The following is a 7,779-nucleotide window of genomic DNA, read 5'->3' as shown; positions in this document are numbered from 1 at the left end:
CACCGATGCTCAGGTTGGTTCTTTCCTCTGAAGCAGCTTGCAGGTTTACACCAATGACCTGACACCTGGCAGGGGAGCTTGTGGGTAGGGCAAAGGATAGCAATGGGTCAGCTGGTTCGTGGCAGCCCTGTTCAAGCTGGTATCTGTGCATTAGCAGTCAGCAAGGATAACAAAGCCTGCTATGGGGCTTCAGGAGGCCGTCTGGAGACCAGCAGATTCAAACTCAGGTACTGATCCCACACTCAGCAGGTGGAATACATGCTTGGATTTCAAACCCTGCTTAGCAAAAAAAACCCAGCAACCAAGAAACCCAACTCCGTGAGCACCTTCTCTTTTTGGTATTCCCAGCAGCCACAACGACTTTGAACTGCAAACAGTGGGAGCTCTTCCAACATCAATAAGGATATCGACCAAGGGAGCAGGTTTATTTGCCTGGCCGGGGAAGTCCTGCTAATCTGGTAAGTGTTGCACAGTGATTCCTTCTTTAAAAGACAGCTGCACACAGCAGTGTCTGGGGGGTCTGCTTCCAGGGAAGACCATCAGGAGGAGGGAGTCAAGGCTGCAGAAAGTGAGGAGGCAGGGGGTTGTCGGCCACTGCCGTCTCCTCTGCCACTGCCGTGGGGCTTGTGGGTATCCATCACTTAGAAACCTCGCAACAGGGGCCATGTTCTCCAGCCCTGGACAGCTCCCACTGGGATACTGCTGGACAATTTCCAAAACTCAATGCTGGGGCAGACTGAACGTTTTCCAGCTAAACTGTCTCCTAATAGAAAATTGGGTGCTTTTTCTTCTGACCACGCAATTATTTGTATGTGGCTGTTGTCTGTGGGAAATGGCAAACTCTCAAAATGAAACGCTTAGTTTTCAGTTAACATTTTTTGGGGGGTGTCATTGGACAAAACACTTTCAGAGAAAAAACTTCCTCTTTTGAGTCGGCTGTACTAGTAGGCTGAGCTCTCCTGGGAACCTGGGCCCCCCTGTGAGTGCTGAGCCCTCTTGAAAACCCCACCTCAACTACAGGGCAGGATTTGCTGCATAGCAAATCACTGGTGTTTGGAGCCGTGGGTTTCTCAAGCAGCCTCTGTGGCACCTGGTGCTCCTCAGCTACCTGGGGGCTGCTGCTGGAGGTTGCCTGTGTGTAAATAGTAGGCTGAAATGACTGTCCCCAGAGCACAGGGTGCCTTGTGGCTAGAGATGCCTGCGTGGGGTTGTCATCTTGGGATCTGTTCGTCTCCTGCTTGCCTCGCTTGCAAAAGGTTGTGCGTGCATGCATACGAGGCTCATGTGCTTATCTTTGGGACACTGTTTACATGCAGCCTTTAGAAGTACAAGTCCAACCTTGGCCTCCAGATACTACCATAATATGGGCAGGACTATTAGGTTCCTGGGTCCACACATGGACACCTAAGTCAGTGGCCTTACTTTCAAAGGTGCTGCGCACCCAAAGGGGTCTGTTGTTACTGCTGCCAGCTGCTGCCCTGAACCTTTGCCCATGAGTTTATCTAGAAATGGCATTAGGAGCCCTTGTTATGAGAATCTCAGCTCCTGGCTGCTTCTCCTAAGAGGAAAAATGTACGAGACAAAAATACGTTTCCTGTTTAGAGAGAAAGCAGATAAGCCCTGAAGCGTAGCCTCCTGCTCTGGCCACCCTGTGTGTAAACAGCCAGCACAGCTGGGCTCTGCCTTTGTTTGCTCTGGTGGTGATTTTTTTTTTCTTCCTTTTAAAGGTGCAATTATGTGCACTTCATACTCCAGGAGCATCAGTCTACACTGGCATGGAGGGGAGGGGGCTGGGGGTGCAGTGCATCGCAGGTTGAAACGTCCTAAGCCTGCAGCTTCCAGCAAAAATGTTTCCCATCCTTCCCCACAAAACGGTAGTGAGCCCTCCCTGGAAGCGCTATCACCTTGCATTCAGACAGCCTGTTTCATCCAGGGGATCTCAAAGTGCTGTATAAATAGCTGGGCTCCTGAACATGCCTGGATGCGCTGCCGGAGGTAGAGTTTACTTTCCCGCTTAGCAGGGGATGGAGGTGATTTGCCTAAACTCGCATTGTGGAGCCGACATTACACCGCAAGGGTTAGGTGCTTTGTGCCTCTAAGGAGGTGCTGCACACAGCGTGTGGGCCAGGAGCAAGATGGGTTTCAAGGCGCTTCTGCCTCTCCCAGGTTTTTGGCTGCCCCTGGGCTGGTGCAGTCTCCAGGATAAGTGAGAGCAGCCCTGGGTGGCAGTTTCCCTGTTCTGGAAAGTGCATCATTTGCAGAAAATCAGTGGATCCAAAAAACGCCGGCTACATTGGGGTTGGACTCGATGATCGGCTAAGGCCCCTTCTGACCCAAACGTCTATGAATCCCTGGCATGCCCCTGCACCAGGGGCTGTGAATCAAGGGCCTCACATGCCAGCTCTGTGAAGATGCAACTTCCTTGGGGAGCGTTCCCTTGCCTTTAGAGCCCCTGCCTGCCCCCCATAGCAGCAGGGCAAACTGGTCTCCCATAACTGCTGCTGGGAGACGAAGCTGAGTCTGCTGCACCCTTTTTAGCCCTAGAAGACAAGTGCCCACACCGGCAGCCTCAGTTGTGCAAGTCTCGTGCTGCTTTGCCACATGCGGCGATGCGGACTCCGGAGCCCCTGTGTCTGTCGAGATTCTGGCAGATAGTGCAGGCTCAGCTTGTCTGGGTGTGTAAGATTTAGATAAACACTGGGGCAAATCAGCATCCTGATCTAATCAGGCACTGGCAGTTAAGCTGGCAGTTAGACCTGTATCTTCCCCTCCTGCTGGAGCATTTAACCGTCTCCTGGCTTCCCAGGCTCATTATCTTGCAACAAGCCCGTTTAACATTTAAGCAGGTCAATAGTCTAAGCACGCGACTAGTTCCTTTCAAAGAACTGGGCAGCACCCTGGACCCTCAAGGGGATGGGTTTGGGGGTTCCCAGCAGTTTGCAAGACTGAGCCCCCAAATTGAAATACCAAATTTTGTCAAGATTTAGAGCACAGTGAAGCGGGGACAAGGACGAACTGGATGGCTCAGGGAAACGGGTAGCTTCCCACCCTTTCAGATGCAACCCTGTGGCTGGGAATCATTGCTGTGTGGTGGCAGACCATGAAATGAGCTGGTTGGGTCTCGGCCCGGTACCCTGCAGACAAGCCTTGGTACCCCAAAAGCCAGCGCTGTAATTGGAAGGGTGGGGGTGGGATTTGTCAGCGCAGGGGATGCTCTCCCCACGCTGCGCTCCCACAGCTACGAACCTGGCATTTTCTGCTTCCAAGTCTTTGCAGAATAAAGCTCCGCTTGTTTACAGCGAGACTCGTTGCCGGTTGGACACTGTGCCCCGATGGCTTGCTTCGTGTGTCGTTACAGCTGGGACTTCCCAAACTTTCCCAGTCAGATCTGCCCCTCCTAAGAGGAATTCTGGCTCACTAATATTATTTATTGCATGTATGGTCCTAGGTGCTTGGCTGACCACTAGGAAAAATAATCCACCCCTGCTTGAAAGCTTATTATCAACAATTTTCAACAAGAGGCAATGAGTGTCAGCAATACACAGGGGAAGATGAGGAGACGAGGGCAACGGTTACAAAACAAGCTTGTGTGTCATTATTACTTAGGGTCCTTATGTACATAATTATCCTGTTCTAAATAGATATAGGCTCTGGTTGCAGCTCAGCCAGAGGACCCACAGACGCTTAAGTATGTGCTTAATTTGAAGTCAATGGGACTAAGTATGTGCTTACTATTAAGCAGAAGCTTAAGTGCTTTGCTCAAGAGGGATGAACTGGACATGTGTGTGCGAGGACACTTGTGCTATCTTAATACTTGGACTCATGATAAGTAGTGCAGACATGGTGCTTTTCCTGAGTAGATGACAAAGGTTTTTTTTTTTTCTTTTTTCAAAGGTGGTTTATAATTACTGTCCTTATTTTACTCACTGGAGAAAATAAGATTGTCATTAAGTCTCAGCTGGCCAAGAGTGACAGACAGCTCATTTCCCTTATCCCAGTTTGTGACAGCCCAACCCAAGGTAACATGGGGCTAAGGTTCAGAGATGCTGAGCACTTACAATCAGAGTGTGGCTGAGACCCTGGGAAGTGCTATGACATCCAGAAGCCTTTTCCAATCTGTTTTCTTATGCCCCAAAATTTCAGCTTTCGTCTGAAAGCAAAATACTGTTCCTAGTGGGACAGGTGTGGTGAGAGCCTAGGAAATGTGACCCACTGCACGTGCGTCACCTATGTAGATAACTGAAGACTGGACTGATAGCCTGGGCCTGTCCTCGTTTATCACAGCTGGGGATTAGCTCAGGATATGGGGGTTTGTAGTGTTGATAAATAGTAGTCCACCCTTCCCCCCTTGTGTTCCTATGAACAGCTTGCTCATGAGATAAGCTAGGCCGTGAACTGCAGAGCAGCTCAGCTGCTTTAGTGACGGGAGACTACTGCTAGTGTGCCCCTACCATCCATGATGATCACTCGCCTTTCAGCTTCTATAACTATTTCATTGCTCCTGAAAACAAGAAAGAAGGGAAGGCTCATGGAACCACCCAGTCCGCTCTTGGTGATGTCTAATTTGGGCACTGGGAGTGGACAGTGTTTGTGAAATACCATTGCCTATTTATTTTTCCCTGCTGCCGTTGAGGCAAAGCCTAGCAGAGTTCATGGGCTCATCGAAACTCCCCAGGGTGATAACTACAGCTGCGACATCTGTGCAGCCTAGCATGAGCAGTGATTCATATAAGCAGTTTATTTCATGGGGAAAGCTTGGTGAGCTGTCCCCTCCCTCCCTCCCACATCCCCCAGTTTTGTCCTCGCCTGTACCTCCAGCAGTTAGTGCTCAGCACTCAAAATTCGGAACCAGTGGCCACGTCTGCACATGCGCATTTACTGCGCAGTAACCAAAATTACTGCACAGTACAGGCGCATGGCCACATGTGCACGCCCGTACTGCACACTAAATATGGTGACTTACTCTGACTTGAGCCTAAATTTAATGCCTGCACCATGCAGGTATCAAATTTGCACCCAATTAGTTACTGCACAGTAATGCACCTGTAGATGCCTTAATGTGCAGTAACGCTGTGTGTGTGCGTTTGTGGACTGATTCAGGGCTAACCTGAGTCCCGAGTCAGTCCACACGCAGCATTAATGTCCTTTATTGCCTGCATATGTAGATGCTGGCCTATTCCTGCTTACTGCGCAGTAAATTTAAGCTGGTGTAAATGTGCATGTTGACACGCCCAGTGAGTGTCAAAGTGGGCGCCTCCACATTGGGGCACCCACAATTACAGGCCCCTTTGGAAAAACCAGCTGCAGTGCTCGTGACTTATCTGAAGTCATTGTACGAACTGAGTCAGAGCTGGGAATAGAACGCAAGGGTTTTAACTTCTGCCCTAACCACCAGTGCTCTGGGATGCTGATCTCTTAGTAACAGATACTGCACGCATGCTGTTTTGGGAGTCAGATTGCTGAAAGTCAGATGTTCCAGCCAAGAATATATCATGCAGGCCATGCTAAAGGAAACTGGCCTTGCCGTCTATCTAATTACCCGCCTCTAATTATAAAAAAATAAGCCTCCCCCAGTTAGAAAACATGGGCAGCTCTCCCCATCCAAATTTGGGTTCATCTCTGGACAAAAGTAAACACCGCAAGGCTCTCTGTTCTTTAAGCGGGGCATCCAGTTCAAACCAGACCGCAGGCAGCTTTTGCAGGAAACGGCGGCGGTGTCTCCACTGGTTTAAGTGACAGCAAGTGCAGGTGCTGCCATACTTTTCCTAGGCAGCGTGTGGGGTTCCTTTTGCTTGGGAGGGAACAGCTGCTCAAAGCGCAAACAAGGCTGCTCCTACGCAGTGGATCCAAACGGGTGTGCAATGGGAATGGGCCAGGGAGACGCACAGTGTGGCTTAGCTAGGGGATGCTCTGTGGAGTAAAAGTCAATGTCTTGGTCTCTGCAACTCACGGAGCTGAGGGAGCGAGAATGCAAAGCAGCAGGCTGCATTTGCCGTGGCTGCAGATCCACAAAGCCCTACTGATGTGATACTGACTTTTTTTTTTACATCAGTTGAAGAGTTGGCCCAACTATTTGCAAACATTAGTTTGAATTGAGAACAGCTGTTTGTGTCAGCTGCATTCCTGCCTCTCTTTCCATCTTCCATTCACGACCGCTCGCACAAGCAGATATTTGTTCACACAGATGTTTGGGGAATGGCTGTTCTCTGCATAGGGGTGCCCATCCTCACATGTGGCTGGGGGGCTTCACGCATGAACAACAGCCTTCATTATTCCTTAAATCATGGTTCTGCTCAAACAGCCAATCGGAGAGCAGTGCACGTATTGATACCAAGTGACTTCAGCAACCACTCGCCCACCATGAATAATGAATAGGGGATGGGGCACAAACTTCCTAGGAGGTGGAATTTAGTTGCATACAATCAAAAAAATGACAAATAATGAACAGGTAAGTCAAACAAATGAGAGAAAACAAACTGTCCGTGCTACGGGTAAGCTGCAATCAGACACAAAGGGGGTTAAAGTCCTTGGCTAAATTATTTACGATGAGTATGTTATCTTGTTCTTGGTCTCAAGAAAGCCGTATCTAATTAAAATGGAAGGAGTGTTAAGATTTAATTCAGGTCTCAGTTTTATTTTTAATATCATTGATGTATTCAATCACAGCAACATGTGTATCGGGACCCCTGATGCTAGGAACTTTGTACAGGCATGAGCAGGGCAAGCCCAGCCCCAGAGAGGTTACACTACGCGGTGCGGATGCCTTGGTGATGAGGCAGACCAAGTTCTTTGGGTAAATGTGATAGCTTTTATTAGCCCAACTAAATAGTTGGAAAAATTGTTCTTTACCAGCTTTTGGGCACAAACACCCTGCTTCAGGCTTAATGAGATGCACCTGTCTGATTTAATGGTCTTCCTCTTGGGAGCAGGGCTCGGCACTCTGTGTGTGTGCATGTACATACACACGGACAGCCATATGTGTATATGTATGCTTGTTGTTGCTTTGATCTGAAACTAAATAATACAGTGCTGGCCCCCTAGCATGTTAGTACAGCATATAGTTCCTCTTTAACTGGAGACAAACCTGTGTTGTGTTAGATGTGATGGTGTGCACCATCTGCAGCCCCTTTTTCAAAACCCAGATCTGCCCGTGTGTGTGTCTGTCTATCTAGTTATATCTATATCTATGTATAGTTATATGGACCTGTATAGTTGTACATATCTATATCTATAGTTATATATGCAGGGTGTTTATAAAGTCCTTGCGTGACTTTGAACTTTAATAACTTTGGATGTACGCATGAGAGAAGCTGTAAATGGTGATTGAAAGCATAACCCGTTATGACTTGTTTTTAACGTAGCGTAAGCGATGTATAGGGTAAGGATCGCAAATGATATCCAGCAACTGGAAAATGTTTGCTACGAGTTGGAAAATCTGATTGAAGGATGTATCCCGATGGTGAGGTCTAGACGTTTGAGCTCCGTGATGTTAAAACGGAACGAATGATGCTTTCCGTTGCTGTGGACAGTTTGCTTCTCTCATGTGTACATCCAGTTATGAAAGTTTAAAGTTACAGCAGGACTTTGTAAACACCCTGGAAAAATCTCTATAGCTAGAGATATCTATCTATCTATATCTATTGATATTTTGATATATACATTGATATCTATATCTATATCCATTTTATATAGATATAGATATATGGCAATTATATATTATAGTTATCCATTATAGACATATGGCAATTATAATATATATTATAGATAGATGTCTATTAT

The 7,779-nt window shown here is 47.8% G+C and overlaps 1 protein-coding gene across 2 annotated transcripts in view; it reads left to right on the top strand.

Moving 5' to 3' along the window:
* The first annotated feature begins 75 nt into the window (after positions 1-75).
* Positions 76-7,779, top strand: part of SLC45A3 (solute carrier family 45 member 3) — a 59,229-nt gene continuing 51,525 nt past the window's right edge. Inside the window, exons 1-2 of one of the 2 annotated variants that reach the window (XM_019513990.1) lie at positions 76-227; positions 349-458. The gene's annotated coding sequence lies outside the window, so the exon portion shown is untranslated. Of the gene's footprint in view, positions 459-7,779 lie in introns of both variants that reach the window. The other variant, XM_019513991.1, reaches the window with a different exon arrangement.

Source organism: Gavialis gangeticus, unplaced genomic scaffold, assembly GCF_001723915.1.
Source record: "Gavialis gangeticus isolate Ggan-Ray unplaced genomic scaffold, GavGan_comp1, whole genome shotgun sequence".
Classification (NCBI taxonomy): Eukaryota; Metazoa; Chordata; order Crocodylia; family Gavialidae; genus Gavialis; species Gavialis gangeticus.
This window is presented reverse-complemented; position numbering and strand designations above follow the sequence as displayed.